Source organism: Ammospiza nelsoni, chromosome 8 (genome assembly GCF_027579445.1).
Source record: "Ammospiza nelsoni isolate bAmmNel1 chromosome 8, bAmmNel1.pri, whole genome shotgun sequence".
In the NCBI taxonomy this organism is placed as follows: domain Eukaryota; kingdom Metazoa; phylum Chordata; class Aves; order Passeriformes; family Passerellidae; genus Ammospiza; species Ammospiza nelsoni.
Window position 1 is genome coordinate 27,646,407 of NC_080640.1, and position 21,454 is coordinate 27,667,860.

General features: G+C 42.0%; 1 long non-coding RNA gene across 1 annotated transcript in view; it reads right to left on the bottom strand.

Moving 5' to 3' along the window:
* The window catches only part of LOC132076414 (uncharacterized), a 32,808-nt gene extending 12,483 nt beyond the window's left edge, over window positions 1-20,325 (bottom strand). Inside the window, exon 1 of the long non-coding RNA XR_009418907.1 lies at window positions 20,267-20,325. This is a non-coding gene — a long non-coding RNA (uncharacterized LOC132076414). The remainder of the gene's footprint in view (window positions 1-20,266) is intronic.
* Between the last annotated feature and the right edge of the window lie 1,129 nt (window positions 20,326-21,454).

A 21,454-nucleotide genomic window follows, 5' to 3' on the forward strand; every position in this document is an offset into this window, starting at 1 on the left:
TGCAACAAAACCATACGGCAATTCTAACCCCAACAATTGGCATTAATCTCAGTATTATTTTCAGGTACAACACCCCAGTGTGGATAGAGCCTGTTGTTTCTCACACACCCCCCTGTATTTAGTCTGCTTGTGTCTTTATTTAAGTGCTTAAATTAATGGCTTCATATTTAGAAGTTCTGATTACCTAGCAGTAGCTCATGCTGGCTTTTAACTCACTTCCAACTTGGTGAAGGCCTTTATTTCCAGACTGTTTCTTTTCTTTCTAAGCAGCAAATACTAATTTTTGCCATCCACACTAGTAGTTATAATTTTATGCATTGATGAGAGCCTGCTTTGTTTTAAACCATACCACTGCTCTGTGAGTATAAAACCACCACAGAACTTTTGGGATAACTGATTACTTCTCCTGAAGGGCATCACAGCTTCAGAGATTTCTCTCTTCCTAGGAGATGAGTAGAATCTGCATAATTTGTACTTCATGACAAAACAACTGCTCACACTCTGAATTAGTAGTGTTATACTCTGATGCATGTCAGCAACAGCAGTGAAGTGCTGGCTGATTATTTAACAAAGATAAATTAATTTGTAGCTGTCAGTCATGTTTTCCAGATTTGCTTAGATTCTGAAATTTATTGACAAGCTATAATAACTGACATTTAAATTGTCTGTTCTCATAGAAGCAAACATGAGGCATGGACCTAAAATATGACATTTAGTTCTAATCCCTGCTGCAAATAGAGAAGAGAGATCATTTGCTGCTTCTGTAATTCTTCTATTTAAAATGAGTATTCTCAAATGGTCCAGCATCCTTTTAAAGCAGCATTTGAAGATCTTAAATTTACTTCTTCCTGAAATATTTATATCTTTCTCAAATTCCTTGAATGCAGTTGATTTTATTCCGTCAGACAAGTGCAAAAGGGTCCATTCATCCCTCTCTGCTCCTGTACCACTGGCTCCTTCAATCCCTAATTAGCAGGCAGTGTGGTGGTGATGGAGGGGACCTGGCTGCAGCCTGTTTGTTGCTGCCTCATGGGAATGGGATTTCCAGCTCCCTGTGTGTCCCCTTCCCTCTCTGCATGCCTGCCCTGGTGCTCACACACTCACAGAGATGAGCAGGAAAGGGACAAGCCTCCAGCAGCAAGGTGCTCGAGGGCAGGGAGGGACAGCTTTATTCCATGGGAATGGATCACAGCTCAGCCCTGAGGAGACATCAGGGGCACCTGCACTGCTAACAGCTGCAGGGATGCTGTAAGGATATGCTACCACAAATCTTTACCAGGGGAAAAATCCCAAAAAACCCCAACCAAGCACCAGACCAAACCCCACAAATGACAAATGCTTTTTCATCCTCTTGATGCCTTAGAGGAACAGCTTGATCAGCTGTCCACTGACTTGTGTGCTCACCTCAGGCCATTGCCGGCTTTCAGAAATGTCACAACCAAAAGGGAAAAGTAGGTTTCTTTGCTATTTTAGAAGAAATTATTCACTAACTAAAGCAATAATCTCCATCAGAAGTCCATTCTTCCATACTGATTCAGCTACAAATCATCAGACTCAAACATATCCAGGCAGTCTGAAGGGTTTGGCACTGAGTTTGGCCTGGACAGGCTCAGAAGCTCCTTTGCACAACAGGATTGAACCCTTGAACAAAGCACTCTGACAAGGTTGTGAAAGTAAATGAAAACAACGACAGGAATAGAATGTTCTTCCTGGATTTTGAACACTGGGATTCTACCGCAACCTCAGACTGTACACACAAAACAAAGGGGGAAAAGTCAGACTAAATTGCTCAGGAGAAAGAAAAAAACAGCCCTGAAATTAGAACTGGGAGATGGGCAAAGGCTGATGCCTGACCTGCACAATGCCTCCTTCTCCACCTGCCTGAAAACCCTTTCTGATGGCTCACCCCTTCAATCACTCTGATTGCAACTGCCAGCATGTAAAATCAGCCACTTGTCTGAATCACTTCTAGCTGATTATTTTAAAGAGGCTCCACTTCAAATAAGGGGTTAAATCCCCTTTCTGTTACATGATAATGTTTTTTCTTCAAGGGGTTTGATTGGCCTGGTGCTCACACATTCACTCTGTGGAGAAGGACTAGGGCAGTGATTGCAAAAATGACACCCGGCACAGCCCCAGTAAATCTGCTATTGTGTGAGAACACAAAGAACAAAACTAGCTCCTGGTTGCCTTAAAACCTAGAAGTAATATTTTCTTTCTTTTATTAGTGGACACATTTCTGAAAAGCAACAACAGCTGATGCTTTAAGTCCTTCACTGGTCCCCTAATGATGACCAACCAGAAAAGCAGAGCATCCTTGGCTTCCCTTCAGGCCCTTTAACCACTCCAGCTGGCCACTAAGTGCTCTCTGAAAAGGCCTCTGTGTGACACATTTGTACACAATGTGGATCCTGCAGGGTTCCAGCCCCATGGTTCCAGTTAGGCAAGAGTTCCCTTCATGTACTGGCTGTGTCCTGCCTTACAGGCATGTATCTAGATATTTTTCCCTTTCTGCCAGCTCCTCCGAATTCTATTTTTAATATTCAGTTAACTTTGTAGAAAGTAATTATATTCTGCTCATTCTACACCAGCTGGTATTTACTTCATCCTCCATCAGGCATCAACAGAGCATGGGGCTGCAAGACAGAAACATTACTCTGGCAAGCATAAATATTTCATTTTTCACACCACAAATGCGTTGATGATTTATTAATTAGCCTAAAGGCCTGCTGCTTCTGCATAGCTGAGTAGCAAAATAACTCAGCTATGACGACTGAGAAAGTCTGTGGCTCACATCCCATTGGAAAGCTTTGACCAGCAGCGTGCCTGAAGGCTAAAAAACACTTCCAATGGGCTGAGACTAAAATTACCAAGATAAATCTTGGCCATCAGAACCTTTGGAGAGATGCCTTGCCCAATTCCAAGCAGTGGCAGCGCCGGCCTCGTGCCGCTCCTGCAGAGGGACCTGTCTGGCTGCTGTCAAACACATTCTCAGCAGAACTGATACCCTACAGCAGCCATAACACTCAAGCAAGCCAATAAAAAGCAGGAAACTGAGCAACAGTGTATTATCCTTCGGTGTTCATAATTTCAGATCCAAGCTGGCAACTATATCTGTCTTTTTCTTGAATTAAAAAAAAAATTAAAAAAAAATAAATATATAGGCATGTTGAAATTCCCCTTTAAAAATTCAAATAATCATTCCTATGTCTTAATTTTACTTTCAGAACAGCCAAGACAGTGCCTACTTAATTTTGTTTAAAAATTCAATAATTCAGAAGTTGATTCTAGCAATATCTGAATTTTAAATGAAAAGCAGAGACAAGAAAGATGATTATATCAAAATAAGTTACACCAGGTTTAAAGCACTCTGAAACACCATTTCAGTTCTGGAAAACATGCCAGTGTTCCCATTTCCATTCTGTTTGCCTCCACTTTTAATTAAATTAGAAAGAATAATTCTTATAATCACTGTAATGATTACTTGTCTCCAGGCATGATTAAAAGTCTGGATGGGGCTGAAGTGTTTGGGTGGGCAGTGGTTCAAAACAGTGACATCCTAAGGAATCAATACAGGGGGCACCTCCACCAGGGACCAAATAACTGGGAAAAAAACCCAGGGGAGCCTCAAGGAGCTGAACAAAGGGAAATGCAAGCCCTGCACCCTCATCCTGGGCAGCTTTAGCAAAGGAGAAGTAAGCAGAAGCAAATTAATAATTTCCTACCACTGGGCATCAGGAAGGTTCAATCCCATGTTCAGTGCCCAAAACGCTGTCCCTCCCCAGGAGAGGGGGCAGGAATGATCCCCCCATGGCATTGATCCCCCCATGGAGGAGGATGGAGCCCAGGAGGGCCCCAGGAGAGGAGAAAGGGGGACCTGCCACAGCCCTCAGCACCTGGAGAGCCAGCCAGAGGAGATGGAGCCTGACCTTTCTCAGCAGTGGTCAGCAAAAGATTGAAGAAATGTTCATAAATCACAGCTGGGTATAAGGTGAGAGGGGAAAAAAGCCAAAGAGAACAGCATGAAAAGGTTAAGCCTTACAGAGGTTGTCCAAAATGTCCGTGGAGCCTCCATCACAAAGGTGGGCAGGACTGTGTGAGCCCCTCAGACTGCTCAACCCCCCCGTGGCCCCTTCTAACCTAAATTATTCAATGATTTAATGAGTGAAAGAACTTAGCGGTAATTGTTATTTATACAGCCTGCTTAATAATGGATATTTGATGTTTATATCATAGAGCCTTGACCCTATTACAAAAAGATTTGTTTTGCTTCCCTGCAAGGAATTATCTTGTGTACTCTGAACATATGAAAAACTAGAAACATTTCAGTTCTAAGGTTCTCAAAGTGCAGCCTTTGTCCATTTTGGGTTAAAAACACATTTTAAAAGATCAGAAATTTCCATGGAGCTCTGCCTGCAACTCCTGTGCATGCACACACATCACTTTGACTCTTGCTAAAATAAAGCTTGTGTTTTTCACTCTCTACCCCTTTGGCCTTTTACTAAGGTTTTTCAGTAGGATATTTATTTTTTAAAAATTGAGATTAGTCCAATTAGCAATTTCCCTTTAGTTCTGTTATTTATCTTTTGCATGCAACCACAAGACCCCAGCAGAGACTTGGCAGGTGGTGTAAAATTGTGCAGCAAAGAGCAGAGAATTGATGCCCAAGAGGGGTGGTGTATGACAAGCCAGATACACGGTGGAAGGTTTGGAAAGGGATAAAGAGAGGTACCAACAACATCAGAGCTGGGAATACACTCTGCATCTCTGGCTCTCAGTACAGTGCTCTGTTAGAAAAAAGCTGGTGTGAGGGGAAAAAAAACATTTCAAAGTCTCTTGCTGACACAGTCTGCCTGAGGTTAAAGACAGAACAAAGGCAGAGTTAGACTTGTTCCCCAGGGTTATTTTTAAGGTTACTCCTGCTCACCAGCTGAACATCACGAGCTGACACAAGGGAAAAAGCAGGGGAGACGTGGATGCCTGCTTCCCTCTGAGCTGGCAGCAGGGGACAGCTCCTGGCTGGGACAGTGGCAGCAGCATTGTCACCCTGGGGTGCTGTGGTGCCACCACCTGCCTGCCCTCCCTGCCAGGCAGGGGTGCCAGCCACAGCAGCACCTGCCTGGCATAGCTGAGAGCCACAACAAGCACCTGAGAAGGAAGGGATGGGAAATTCAACCTCAAAAAACAGGCATGAGACGACTTGGCAGGTGTGGCACAAACCCCTCCTTCTGGAGGACACCCTCAGTGGGTTATGCCCTGCAGGGGAGTCACCAATGCCACAAAATTCCATGTCCACCTAGTCTGGACACCCAACACTTGCTCTAAAATGTGTCTAGGGCACCTCAAGCCCAGTGCTCCCATTCAGGCTGCCAGCAGCATGGGCAGCCCATCACAGAGCCTGCCCAGACAAGCATCAGAGCTGCTGGGCTGTGCTTCCGCTCCATTAATTTGGGAGAACTGGATCTTTAGGATAGTGCTTATTTCCCAATTTTATAGCCTATATATTAAAGTTTAAGAAAAAGTAAATTGGAAAATATATTTTTGCTTCAGCATGGTGTTCGCATTAACATTCATCTAGAAAGGCCCCTCACAGCTGTGTTTTAACACAGCAAGGATTGATTTACACCCAGACCCATTTCTTTTGGACACCTTCTAGAAGTTCCTGTCAAATTCTGCTTTTTGTTTATATTTTTTCACTTTATTCTGCATTAATAATGCATACTTTGTTATTAACAGCCTTTGTATTCACTGAATAAATGTGGCTTTACTAAATTTTTCATTAATTATAGGAACATGTATATTACTACACTGGATGTACATGTTCATATGATTGCAATTTTTTAGATGGACAGCTGTCCTAATAGACAGCAGCCTATGCTTTTGAAACAAGGGTAGCACCCCCTCAAAAACTTACCCAGAACAACACTAAAGATCCAATTCCCAAGACAAAAATTTTGCATTTTGCTTTCCTTTTTTTTTTTTCTTATTTTTAAAATAATCCTGGGTGTTCTGTGCAAAATAAAGTGCAGAATATAAGTTGTTCTGGTAAGGAAAGAGGTAATTAAAAATTTCTTGGAGTTTTTTCCTATTTGAAAAATTCCAGGTTTTTTCATTTCAAATTGCTACACAAAAACATCTGAGATCTCACACATTAAAGACATCATCACTCTTCCTGCCAATATTTACTCAGAAGACAGAAGGAAACCAGCATAGGAAATAGGTTTGTTTATTTGCTTTTAACTAAAAACGTCAATAAAATATGATAGTCTATATCTAAGAAAATTCTGTTTTTACTCACTTCTAGGCAAATCCCTCATCCCATAATGAATTTTCAAGAAGAACGTAGCACAGGAATAATCTCCTGAGCACTTTTTTCAGTAGTGTCAAGCCTTTGGTTGCCCTACACCCTCAATTTTTTTTTTTTTTTTTTTTTGCTTTAGTAAAGAATTCAAAGTTATGGATTGCCAGTGTGCTGACTTTTTTGGGCTGCATATGTCACTTATTACAATGTATAAGGCACTGCAGCAGTGCAATGGAGTACCATGGCAACAAGGGCAACAAGGAGAGGGCTGTGAAACCAGAGGAGTAGGTGTGACGGAAGGCCTGGGGTTTGTCAATAATTCACACTTTATGGCAAGAGGAAATTGATAAAAGGCATTTAAAAAGAGTTAAATCTGTTCTATTTCTGTGATAACATAATGCATCCTTCATCGAGATGTGAACTAACACCTCTAATGAAAGGTAAAGGACACACAATTCAGTAGCTGGTCCCTTCAATCCCATTTCCATGCTGTCCCACACAAATCAAAATTAAATGCTCTCCTTGAAGGAAAGGCACTGTAAGTATCTTCCCAGGAAAAGAAGGGACAATAACATTCAGCAGCCTGGTCTGACCCTGCCCGGTTGTCTCAATGCCACCCTCACAATTCACGCAAGTGTTTGGTCCCCAGAGCTGAGGCTGAGGGGCTGGGAGGGCAGCAGCCATGTCAGCAGTGACTAAATCCTGAAAACCTTTGCTCTGACATGGCAGCACCTTAGGTGACCTTAGGTCACACTGCTCTGCAGTTGGATGAGGGAGAATTTAGAAAAAAAAAAAAACTTACGGAGGAAGGAAAGGTCATTTATCCAAATACAAGACTTGCAACATAAAACCAAGAAGATTAACAACTGGTGTAAAACAAAGGACTTTTACTCAAATGTAATACTATCAGCTAGATCTCCCTTTTGGCTTTGGTATTTGTTCTGTTTTAAAGTCTTTGGTGCATCCTCTGAATATTTTTACAAGTAATAAAAGTATTGTATTTTCGGGGTGCCCCGTGGCAGAGAGGAATGATGAATCTCACTCCATGTTCTCAGAAGGCTAATTTATTGTTTTATGATACTATATTATATTAAAGAATACTAAACTAAACTATACTAAAGAATACAGAAAGGATACTTACAGAAGGCTAAAAAGATAATAATGAAAGTTTGTGACTCTTTCCAGTGCCCCAGCACAGCTTGACCCTGATTGGCCAATAAGTCAAAACAACTCACATGAAACCAATGAAATAATCACCTGTGGGTAAACAATCCCCAAACATATTCCACATGTGAGAAGCAAATGAGGGTAAGAATTTGTTTTCTTTTTTCTCTGAGGCCTCTCATCTTCCCAGGAGAGAATCCTGGGCAAAGGGATTTTTCAGAAAATGTGAATATCACAATAAAAGCCAATTATTTATAATAAATTACTAATAAAACATTGTTCTAATCTGCTATTCCAATCTAGAATAAAAGTAATTTATGTCTTTATTATAACCTGCATTTCAAACAGCTCAGAACTTTTAAATCTGAGCACTATCCCCTAACTCACATTGGAGCAGCACAACTACCACCATGTGCTAAGGACCAAAACCCACTCTGAAATGCCAGCAGATAGGATAAATACTTCTTTATCCTCAGATTAGATTGTGAGAACTTTCACCCTCCAAAATTAATACTACTGCATGTAAAATCCCATGAATCAAGCCTGGTTTGTCCCCTCAGAGAGGAGTTAAGTACAGAGGTGCATTTCCAGGTGTCATGAAAGCTTCTAGAAAGCAGCTCTATAACTCCCAGTTACTAATGATTTCAAAGTTGAAAAACAGTCATTTTAAGGTCCAAAAGAGACAACGGCTGTGCTTTTGCAAAGTGCTGGCCTGGGACTGACAAGGTACAGGGGCTCTGCACAGGTTCCCTGAGTTTATTTCTGAGATGCAGCTCGCCTGGCACACAGCACACTCAGATACACCCAAACTGCAAATCCTCAAATTACCGCTGAGCCCACCTGCTATCCATGCAGGAGCAGGAAAAAGGCAAGGGATTTTATTGGTACAGGAGCCACACAAAAATGCTACATGAAGCATGTCCATATTTCCTGCCTCTCAAAGGTCAGGAATTCGCTTTTTACAGAAATAGGGAGTTAAAGAACAAAGGCTGGCACTTTAAAAATCCCAGATAATGGAAACAGCCACAGCTGTTTTCTGCAGGTGAATCCTGCCAAATACTCAGTGTGGGGAAAAGGGGAAAGGCTGCAAGAGGAAAAAAGCTTAGAAATCATTTTGGTGTGTGCAGAATCAGCAAAACACTCCACCCAGAACCGAGTTTAAAAATGCATTGACCCAAGTGACACAAGTCAAGAAGAAAGCAGTTTCCTCAGTTGTGCTTGCTCAGGAGTTCCCTCTGGCAGCAGGGGAGACCCATTCCTCTGGAATACCCATTCCTCTGGAATACCCTGGGTCTCCTGCACATGCAGCAGAGCAGACACCTGCAGCACCATCCAGCCTGCATCAGCACAGCAGAGACACAGCTTTAACACACAGGTTTTGTGGGCTCCTTTTTGAAGTTCTGAATGAATTTATATGTAGGTAAATTCTGGTCTGCACACCAGCCATGCAGAGTTTTAGAAGCAGCATGCTGGAACACTCTATGCTGCTGAAAAGCCACCTTTCCTTTCAAGTATCTTCTTAGTGCCTTGCTTTGCTCTTCTATCTTAATGGAAAATACATTTTTTGTTTCTAACATAATGGCCAAGAAGTTCTCCTGACAAGGGCTTTGAGAAAGCCTAAAGTTGCAGGCACTCCTGAGAGGAGCAATCCATGTTTCATTCTTAGTTTTTTATTTTTTACTGTTTTAAAAGCAACAGAAAATTACCTTGAAAGTCTTCCCTGAAGAATCAAGAGAGCTTATTATAATGTGTTCTGACAGAATGGAGTACAATTGTCTCCCTCTTTGCAATTTTTTTTCCAAAATAAATGTATTTTCTTCCATTTCTTCTTCTATATGCATTTACGATATTTTTCCATACTATTTCATGTTCAGTAAGACTGATAACTTTCTTGCTATTTTTTGTGGCCTGCTTTTATTCACTGACAAATTTACATTTAGATTATGCATTTTTACCTTTTTATTGGAACAAATGGCAATAAAAGCACATTTGATATAGTGTTTACATCCAAATATAAATAAGCATCAGTACCTGGTCATGAATTTCTCAAGCCCTACCGCACAAAATGAAAATGCTGCATTGTTTCACCTAGCTGGCTAAGTCTGTAGGGGAGGAGCAAATGGAGACACCAGTACAAAGCAGTATTCTGGGGTGCTGGGATGTGAAAATCCTCACAAAAAAATCCTTGTTATGAGCTTGATTTCATCCCATGAAACTGCCCTGCCTTTGGAGGAGCAAACCATTCCTTAGCAACCTCATCAGTTCCTCCAAAGCCAAACATCACCAGTTTCAGCAGGAAAATAAACCTTCCTTGTCACAGAGAGACACAGAGCTGAAATCCTCTTTTCCCCCATGGGTACTGTGTGGTGGACACATTTGGCTCAGACCTTCAGCTGCTGAATGATTCAGGAAACAATAAAGTGTCTCCTATCCAAAAACATGAAAAATTAATGCCCTGCCCATGGTAATAAAAACAGCTCTGGAAAGCAAGAATCCCAGAGTGCTGATTGTTCCTGATCCTTGGTAAGCTCTGACCCCAAACTAATGTAATCTGTGCAATAGGAATAGAGTTTCATTAATTACAGAAGTATCTATAAGCCAAATTCTGCATGATCACCTCTATGGTATTCACAAGAATACTCAAACTGTTTCCTTGCTATCATCCAAATGCTGGTGCTGGGGAATACTGAATTCTCAGTTATATCTTTAACAGCAAATTTCTTTAACAGCTCATTTCTTCAATAGTTTTTTTTTAATACACTCCCACTCCCCCCACCAGAAAATACCACAGCAGAGAGCTTAAAAACCTACACCTTCAAGTTTTCACTGCATGTAATCATTCATGCTTTTTTCTTCTTTTTTTACCTTTACTAATCTCACTTTTGAAAAGGATAACCAAAAAATGTAAACTTTCCAAAAGCTGAAAAAGATCTCTTCATCTGAATGTCCTTTTTTGCTACAGAAAGGGAGAAGGGTTAGGAAAGCTGCAATGTAGCAACAGAGGATGAAAATGGGTAAGTGGATAAAAATAAGCAATGAGGAAGCATAGATATCACTTACTGCACACAACATCAAAATAGAAAATGCGTATATTTGTGCCTATGCCTTGCCAAGGTTTCCTGCAAGGAAAGCATTCAATATTGAAGCACCTCAAGATATAATTTCAAATATCATGTTGAGAAAGACACACACAAAAAAAAAAAAAAAAAAGAAAAGAAAAAAAAAAAAGGAGGAGAGGAGAAGAAAGCACCCAAAAAAATAATCACAAGAATTGTCTAATTCAAATATCTCAAAATGGTAACAGCCTCAAGCTCCTGGGTGGAAGGTGAGCAGGGCAGAGAAGTGTCACCACTTGTGGAAGGACCTTGGGATCTTGGGGTGGGTCCCTGCTGTTGTTTCCAGCAGCCAAACCAAGGTGCCTGGTTTGCCTTCTCCTCCAAAGCCAGGGCAGGAGATAAGCACAGCTCTGCTGGCCCCCAGATCCATTCCAGCACTCCCACACACTCTGCTCCATGTCCACCTGGAAATAACCACACACTCTGCTCCATGTCCACCTAACAATAACCACACACTCTGCTCCATGTCCACCTAACAATAACCACACACTCTGCTCCATGTCCACCTAACAATAACCACACTGCTCCACGTCCACCTGGGAAATAACCACGCACTCTGCTCCACGGACACCTGACAATAACCACGCACTCTGCTCCACGTCCACCCGGAAATAACCACACACTCTGCTCCATGGCCACCTAACAATAACCACACACTCTGCTCCATGGACACCTGACAATAACCACACACTCTGCTCCATGGACACCTGACAATAACCACGCACTCTGCTCCATGGACACCTGACAATAACCACGCACTCTGCTCCATGGACACCTGACAATAACCACGCACTCTGCTCCATGGACACGTGACAATAACCACGCACTCTGCTCCATGGACACCTGACAATAACCACGCACTCTGCTCCATGGACACCTGACAATAACCACACACTCTGCTCCATGGACACCTGACAATAACCACACACTCTGCTCCATGGACACCTGACAATAACCACACACTCTGCTCCATGGACACCTGACAATAACCACACACTCTGCTCCATGGACACCTGACAATAACCACGCACTCTGCTCCATGGACACCTGACAATAACCACGCACTCTGCTCCATGGACACCCGGAAATAACCACGCACTCTGCTCCATGGACACCTGACAATAACCACACACTCTGCCCATACAGGCACCTTGATGGCAGCAGCTTGTTTTGAGGTTCAGCTCTTGCTGTTGAGTGCAGAGCTACCAGAAAGAGCAAATGCTACTGAATCATCTAAGTTCTGGAGTTGAAGGAACTCAACTCATGGCCTGCATGGGCTGTGAGGGTTCTGCCAACACCTGGATGGAGCACAGCCCACCGCCACTGAGTGTTCAGCACTGAGAGGTGAGCAAATCCTAATTCTGACAACCTTCAAGGTGCACTATTCTCCACTTCCCCAGCTCCCACTGCTCTGGGAGGAAAGGATTTAAAGCCATTTATTCAAAAAGAGAAAATAACATTTTTCTGGCAATAATAGAGTGAAGAAACCATCTTTTCACTGAAGTTGATCCTGCACAGGTCTATTAACTTTAGTAAAGAGAAGACACAGCTGTTTAAAATAACAACATAGCTGCTTTTCTATCTGTTGTGCTCCAACAGCAGTGGGAATTCCCCTCCGTGCCTCACCTTGCAGAGCTCTGGCTGTGAGATGCTCCTAGGGTAAGGTGTTGTAGCTTGGGAATTTGGAAATTCTATTCTACTCTTTGAAGGTTGGAAAAAAAAAGGGATACCATAAGGAGAGAGAAAAATGAGGTCAGGGAATGGGCCATTTTCACAAAGTTTATCTGCAGCAGATCATTTTCAAATGTAAACCCAATTCAGTAAGAGAAGAAATCAAACAGAAATACACAGTAGAACATATTCCCTGGTCTCCCTTCAAAATAAGGAGAGAAAGCATATTAGATATGGTTGAAAAATCTGTAAAACCTCCCATGGCTCACATACCATACCATACCTGTGCTCTGTGTGTGTGGCCAAGGTACACAGGGTCTTTCAACTGCTTGTTCATTATTCAGAACACATTTTCCAAACCATTTGTGTGCATATCCAGCTCTCAAACAGGAAATATGCTCTCAGTATGGCTGCATGTTTGCAATTTAGGAAAAACACTTGAGCAATGCCAGGTATTTTTCATGCCATGCACAGGTTGCTGAAAGCAAAGCTCATGGAGAAAATTGCCATGGTTTGTCCCAAGCTGTCATTAGTGAATAAAGTGGCTGGGACCTGCCTGCTGAGAAGGGAAAATGAAGCAGGACAGTTTGGAGGGAGCCTGGCATGCCCTGAGCTCCCAGGCCTCAAGCCACTGCTCTTGAGTGCAGGGTGACTTCACACAGCTTTGCAGTTAACCTCACAGTTTAGAAAAAAAATCAAAAAATGACTGGCTTGAACTCAGCATACCCACAGCTCTGCAAGGCTTTTCTCTAAGAGTACCAGATAAAGTGCCTCCTATAGCCACCACTCTGCTATTTTTCACTATTTGCTCCCCCTTTCTGACCTTCAGTGGGTAAATCAGAGTTATTTTTCTCCCCAGTATTGCATTTCAAGTCCAGGCATGCTACAGAGCTAACACATTTATGGACACCTTCCGAGCTGGAATCTCTCCATTCCTGTATTGAGTTCAGCGGGGCTGTGGATAACTCACACCACAGCAGAGCCCAGAGCCCAGTGGGCTGGGCATCACCCCCAGTGCTGCAGGCAAGGCAGATGGAATGGGGTTAGCTGCAAGGGGATCCACCTCAAGGACTCTGGGATGTGCCTGCAGTGTATGAGAAGAAATACAACCCAAGCAGGCTGGATTTCCCGACATGAATAACTCCCTACTCCAAGAAACTGCAGTTTGGTCTCTGACCACCAGAATTTTGTCATTTCGTTCAGTTATTTGCCATTCACTTGATCTAAGTTGCTCTAAGCCCCATCCAGCCTGGCCCAGAACACTTCCAGGGATGGGAGAGCCACAGTTTTTGTGGGTAGCACAAAGGTGCCACAACAGCAGAGGAGGGCTTCATTCTGCTCCCTATCCAAGCCTGCATCATGGGATGTACAATAAGCTGTTTTTTTAATAGACCAGCTGGGTTTGCTAGAGAAAAATCTTGATGTAGAGTGATTTATTCATTTTGTTAAAAAAAATAAAGGTAGAAGGCAAAGCTTTGTTGGATGAAAGAGATAGATGCCAAACTGTTTTAGTAAAGCTGCTGGGATGCACAGGAAAATTGGCTCAAATGCACATTTCATTCAGTTCCTGATTTATTGCTGTTTGCTTACATTTCTTCAGCAACTCAAAATGTACTTAAGTAGGAAAAATGTTTAAGCAAATTTGCACCGGTCTACTACATCAGGCTTTCACAAGACATGGACATTACTCTAAGTCAATTATTTTTTGCTTCATTGTCTTTGACTGGGTTGGACTTCTCTGCTCAGTCAATGAAAGCTGTTAGAGAGCTGACAAGAAATTTCCCAGCTGGAAAACACCCCGAGTGCCAGTGGAAACTCGCTGAGGGAGTTTATTCCATCAGGGAGCCACTGTGCCTCTTCACAGTGGAGATGAGAGACTGAGCCATGAGGTCTCCAACAGGCCCACATTTGCCTTGGCCTCCAACCATGTTTGCCTGCTTTTAAGGCATCTTGCCCTAAGTACCAAACATAATTCAGGAGGATTTTCAAATGATCAGTCTTTTCTGGGTTGGTTGAATGTGCTCTCATTTTATTGTGTGTGTGGAATGAGAGCATCTGGCTTGTTTACAACAGGAAGGAAGCAGAAGTCATCTCCAGCAGTGCTCCTGCAAACTGTGAGGTTTGAAGCAGGGAGCACACAAAGGTGACCCATTCAAGGCACACAGAGGAACAGTAGAGTTGGACAGCAAGACAGGCTCTCAAAACCCACCCCAAAGAAATTAAATACCTCATAACTCTTAGTTTTCAAAAATTTTCCTTGGGGATATAACCTTTCAAGCAATTTGCAGACTAGAGCCACCTCTATGAGTCTTAATCATTCAGAAATTATTTACATTAGAAATTATTTACATTAAATATATGCAACTTCCCACTGAAGGTTCCAGGCATCCCAACAGATCAAAGCTGGATTTGAATCAGGATTGTTAGCAGTTGTGAGTCCCCTTCTCTGTCTGTTCATCCCTGTGGCTTCAATCCTTGACATGTAAATGCCACCTGTGCCCTGCTGATTGAAATGAATATATCCATAACTCCCTTCCAGCTTTATGGCTGATCTGCAGACTTTACTGAACTATGCCACTTGAACATCTGATGGGTTTTGCCTACACGTCTCCCAGTCTCCATTTGTCCAAATTTGGCTTGGACAGAACCACTTCTCTGTACAAGTTAAAAAAGTGGAGTTCCTATGTCCTAAGGTCAGAGTTTTGTCAAAGCACAGATTTTTGACATAACTTTTTAAGGCTATAAAACATTCAAGAGACTGACAGCTCCAGACTGTCATTTGTTTCAGGAGAATAACTACCAGAAAAGTTACTAAGGTTGCTTTTAGGCATCTAGTTTATATTCTGAACTTGATTTACCCCTGAATGGTCCTTTGTAAGCCATTTATGTTTCCCATTTAAAATAGAGCAGCTACAAATTCTTCTGTTATCTAAGCATGTCAGAAATGAAAATTAGATTGTTTTTTGCATTCCTTTTATCACAGCAGCTCTATTGCACGCCACACATGAAAGCTTGGTCTCTGCTTTCTTCTAGCCAGAAGCATTTAATCCTCTTAATGGGTGACTCACCCAGCTTACTTAGTCTGGTCAGATAGGAAATCATCTGCACAGCCAAAGAATTACAAGTATGGAACAACACTGCATGAAATTACCTCAAGGATTTCCATATGGATCTTGCTGTCTACAAGCCTATCCTACCTAATAAGCCCAGGGGATTCAGATAATATATTTACAAACCCTACTTTCATTGATTTTTTTTTTTTTTTTTTACTCTTTCCTCTCCTCATTAAACAAGACAGATACCCAATTTGAAGTCACTAGTTAACAGCTAACAGCTAAAAGCAACTTTTGTAGGCTTTGTAGCAAGTAGGAGTGACAAAAACACCTCTTCTCTCACTTCCTGTAGGTCAATAAAATATAACAGGATGAACCATCTGCTGCTTGTATAATGGGTAAAGGCTGGAATAACACATCAGAACTAATCTAGTCTTTTCAGGGTTATCTCCATGAGTTTTAAATGTAACCTCCCACTGGCTAGATGAAAGAGCTGACTTAGCTGTGGAATAGCTGAAGTCACTCTCTGTGCTAGCAATCTTATCTGCCTCCATTCTCACCATAACCAACCCATGAGGCAGTGAAAACATCAATTAAATTACCAAAATTACCTTTAGGCATTTCTCACAAAACCCTAAAATAGGCAAGCATTTTAACAACACAGCCAAAGAGGTAAAACAAAGAGGGAAGATGCAGCACTAAGGATCCCACTTTGCCTTTGGGATTGCTCGCACCTGGGAGAAGCTCTGAGGAGAGCAGGTCAGGGGATGTATTTGCTGCACAGAGGCAGAGGAGGGTGGATTTTGGGCTGCTGGGAGAGCAAGGATGGGCTGGAGGGCCCTGGGCTGTGCTGTGGGGAGCTGCAGGGCCTTGGCAGGCACATACTGGAGCTCATAAGGGACATCCCAACCTCCCATCCCAGCTCCTGGAGGGACACAGGGGTAACACAGATGCTCACACCCTCCTCAGATATCACCTAACCCGGTAACTCTGGGAGCAGCCCAGCAGCCTGCTGTGGAAACAGCCACCTTTGGACAGCCTGTCCCTGCCCAGCTCGGGGGAAGCTCCCACCAGCTGCTGGATATGATGGCTCCTTGCCTCTCCTCGCTCCATGAGGCTCTGCAGAGAATGCAAAGTCTGTGGGGAGGACTGATGGGATTTTCCATGAGGCTCTGTGACACTGGTGACTTTCAGCTGGTGCAAAGGCAGAAACACAGGGGATTAAACTCCCACTGTTCAAATCTTATGAAGGATAAGGGAGAGGGTTTAAAAAACAGTGCTGTGATGCAAAAGGATGTATTCAGAGGTTCTAGCTTACTCAGTAGCAGAAATTAAATTTAATTACAATAACCATATTCAAATAGCATTAACTTTAAACCAACTAAATCCATGAAATATCTTCAGCCTAATTTGCAAATAATATTATTTAATTACTCTATCTTTCTGATATCAATTTAAGCAAAAAATTTAGTCTCTTGAGGCATGCTGAACAAAGGCTCAAATATCAGCATCAGTATCTCCTTGTTGTTTCCACAATTATCTTTCTTAATACTAATCATAAAATACAATTTTGAAGTGGTATTTTCTTTAGGTCTTAACTTGCTTTGACTTTTGTAGTTCAACTGAAATAAAATAAAAAATTTCCAAACCACAAGGAGCATTAGTCCAACAAAACAAAATGAACACAATTTGCAATCTACCATGTATTTGCAAACTAAAAAAACAACTATGTTGAAAAGAAAGTGAAAACCCTGCACATGTAAATGTTGTAAGCCACAGGATTTCTTGTTGTGGGTCTTTTCTTTTTTTTCCCCTATATTTCATTCCTCTACAACAGCAGTGGCACACTTCAGCTGGAGGCAGCCTGGCAAACACTCAAAGTGTGGCTTGCTAAAAGGAGAAATTCTCAGATTGCTCTTTCAGGGACATTTCTTCATCTGCTTCCCCTTATTGGTAGCTAAACCTACAGCAAGACTACTCTAAATACTACATGTGTTTGTGGTTTTAGCATAAAACAACAGGATAGTAAATTTGTCAGTGTTTTCTTTAAAAGCTATTGTCTGAGGTCTTCTAGGGCTGCTTGGAACTGAAACTGAGGACAACTTAGATATTTCAGAGCTTTATAAACTCTTAAAAATGCTAAGAGATAAATGCAGCTTTTTTAACTCTTCATTTTTCAGCGCTCACACATCCCAGAAAACAGACATTAACAGTAAAGTTTTTACAATAAATCATGGCTGAGGTTGATAAATACAAAATCATTCAAAACCCATCAGTGAGCTCTTCAGAGCACTGGTGCCAACATAACACAGTTCAGTTGCTGAATGAAATTTGCCTAAACTCAGATGGGGTTAACTCATGTGCATCTAGATTAACAAACCCGTGGCAGTGACATTAGAATTTTGCAGCTCTAAATGTAAAGAGCCACACACATCTGGCAGCAGTCCCACTGCAGGAAAAAAAAAAATAATAAAAGTTTTCCATTTTAACAGCAGATTATGGCCCTTAAGAGAAACAGGCCTGACCTATCAAAAAGCATCAAGACAATACAAAAATCAAAAGCACTGGCAAGCTGGTGTCCCTGCATGATGGCTGTGGACTAAATTCCACATACCAAGAGAAGGATGTCTTCTTCCTCACTTCCACTTTCACCTTAGACCCTGTCCTTAAGATATTTAATCCATGCAGCTAAGGGACATTGATCTGGTGTCTCATGCTGACCTCCACATTTTGTCAGTATCTCTGTGCTTGCCTGCAACTAGGGACTTCCCATCCCATTGCAATCCAGAGCATCCTTCTGCCTTATGTGGGAGTGTCACACCTTTCTCATGAGCCTGCTGTGTCCTTAGGCATGTCCCACCTTCCCATCCCAGGGAGCTGGAGGGTGCCAGGAGGTTCTACCCTCAAAGCATGGACAAATATTTCAGCAAGAACAGTCCCTCACTATTTCTGCCACTAAAAACATTTAAATCTTCTTCAAGAGAGTGATTTGTGGTCCATAGATCATCTAATGTTTTCCCTTGGAGAATACAGAAAGAGTGGTTCAAAGAACACCGAAGTGCAGTTGTGTACTAAGGCTTAAAACACCCAAATCCCCAGCATTTTGCTAACTACCCACACTGACATCAGAATCTTCTCCCCAGCTCACAGTTGGGGTTTTAGATAAGTGTTCTAACCCTTTCATATTGATGAATCTTATGTATCCTCACAATGGAGGTACGTGGCTATAAATCAGGAGCACTGTGTAATCCACAGGTTTCTGTTACTGAAGTGAAAAGTCACAGAAATTGTCATCTCAGGGCCTCCCAGGCTTAGCACATGGATCATTCTCAGCAGAGTCTGAAGTTTGCTACAGCTCAATCATCCACACACATGGAAATGTGCACCTGCCTCATCTGCAAAACTGGGCTGAGATCACAGGCACAACATCCCACCTTCACCCAGACACTGCAGGGAATAAAGATATTTGTTTAAAGCTGAAGGGAACAGGAAGACCACCATCACATGGTATTTCTTTTGATGTATATGCTCTTTCATTTACCAGTTGGTTTTGCAGAATCCTCTTCTGCTCTCATGTTTGTTCCCAAAGCTGCCTTACCCCACTTAGCAAACACATCCTCTCCCTGTACAACCTTCTGCTTCTCCTGGGCAGTTTAGACTGGCTTAGCTTTCCTCCCCTCCCTCAGCTGCAACATTACTCATGTATATCCATGCCTAAGCCACATAATTCAGGATTAATCATTCCACTCTGATAAATGTCACTGACTTTTGCTCATCTCTTCAATACATTTTTACTCAAGGGCCAAGCAAATGGTAAAAGCCAAGGATAGCTTATCTGGTAGATAAAGGGCAATCTGGAACTCCAAGGATATTATACAAAAGCTCCAATGGAATTGAGGAAAACTGGAGCTTAGCCCTAGGGGGAGTTGTGTCATAGTCTTCATTTAAAGTAAATTAAACAGGGGTTTTCTCTTTTTCTTTTCCCTCTTTCTATTCAAGGTCTGAATAACCACATCTCAAAAGATAGACAAATTTTCCCAGGCAAAGAAAAGGGTGAGAACAGCACATCACCATTCACAAAGGGCCAGGTTTCTGACTGAGAGGGACCCCTTCACAGAATCTTTAAGAAATAAAGCTTAAATATTCTAAATATTCTCACCATTTTCCTTGAGCTACTCGCCCCTAACCCCAACTACAAAGCTATCTACTAGAAAAAAAAAGAGCCCTGCCTACAGATATTGCCATGTAAAACCAGGGAATTTGCTCACACCCATGGAAGCAGCACACTCTGGAGTGGGACAGACATTTCAGAGCCATGCTGTTATGGGAGCAGCTAAAACACATACAAGGGTTTCAGCAGGAGCTGAGAAATGCTACATGCCCTCAGAATATTGAGCATGGCTTCAGTGGAAACTGGACACTCAGACCTCTTCAGAGCCCCTTATCCAGTCAAAGATCAAATTGAGAATCTTTCATATGTGCTTTGAAGAGGAAACAGGAAAATATTACAGGAGACTACTTTGTTTGCATTAAAAAGACCTCTCACACACATTTACCTGATTTAATATGTGACTCTACAATAACTGGTCAAGAAATTTCAACAGATCAAACCAGCAAGGAAACAAGGCAATTGCTTAAAAATAAAGTCTCTGCTTTTCTCTTAGGGGAGTAACAATTTTTGTTATGAAATTCATGCAAGCTTATTTTTTAATACAACATCCTGCCCCCCACAGAAAATGAAAGGCTTATTTGGGGATTATATTAAACTGGCTAGTTATTTACAGTGGTTGTCTTTCTCCTTTCTCTCCATCTACCCCAAAAATAAAACAAAGAGAAACTTCACTCTTATTTAACCTGAACTGTATATCTATTCTGAGCAACTCTGACAAAAACAACCCAACCCCACCACCCTCAAATGCCTACTTACAGCCATATATTTCATAAACCAAATGAGACAATACCTTTTCTGGCTCGCTCTGGGGAGAAATAATCTTCCTTGCAGCAAGGAGAGGAGTCCCAGCACAGCCAAGCAGAGCAGCTGGAGGCTCAGGCATTCATGTCCCTGCTGCCCTCACACCCTGTTCCCTCGTTAGGGCTGACTGGTGCTCTGAGCTGAGCCCAATTCGGGCTCACGAGGCCCAGGTGTGGGGCAGCCCCTGTGCCCTGGCAGGTGTTGCCATGCCAGGAGTGAGTGCTGCCATGCTGGGTTATGGTTGGGTTATGGGTGCTGCAAATTTTGAGCCTTCTCTTGCACACAGAACAGGAGTGTCCTCCTGAAAATGAGGCAGAAGATCATAAAAATGTAGATCTGATTTACAGCAATATGGAATTATACTCAGGCCTTAGGTTTGAAAAGCAATTCAATTGCTTTTCCTTGGCTAGTAGAAAACCTGGAGATGACCAGGTCTCTTAAAAAAATTCATGTTGTTTTTCATGCCTTTTTCCTTTCTCCACAATTAGTAATTATCTTAACATGTGGTTCTGTTTAGAGTCTGACAGTCCTGTAAAGTTGATGGGTGTGCATTGAAAACACCAAAAGAAAAGCAACAAGAAAGGAAAATGAATAAACCTCATATTACTTGGCTTCCCCACCTGCAGTGCAGTGTGCCTATGAGTCCACTGTCATTTTACTTGTTTCTATTCAATATGCAAATTCTACATTTTAGATAAAACACCAAAAAAAAAGTAATTTATTTTGTTGGAGTTCTTTTGTTTGGAGTTCTTTTTGATAAATGCTTCTGATTTTTTTAACTGGAGAATGTGACTTATAATTCTGAGTAGAAATGCCTCAGCATTAAAAACACAAAGAGAATTATTTTAAAGCTTATAATTTCCATAAAACATTTAGATACATTTCAAATGAGCTGCTGATGAGAGCTGTTTTTTGTGTCATGTGACAGCAGAATCCCAAGATCCTTGTTCAACCATGACTCTCACTGAAATTTAGGAAAAGATCATCTGAGCCAAGACAGCAGGATTCAGTCCCAGAGATTTCTCTGCAAGGCCCTAGGGCCAAATTAATTTTTGATTTAAATCAGACCAGCAGAACTGGAGTCGATAAAATGCCACTGATTTATATCAGCTCATATTTATTGCTATAGCACCCATGCTTCCTTCCATGCCCCCACTGTAATCATTTTCCACCCTTC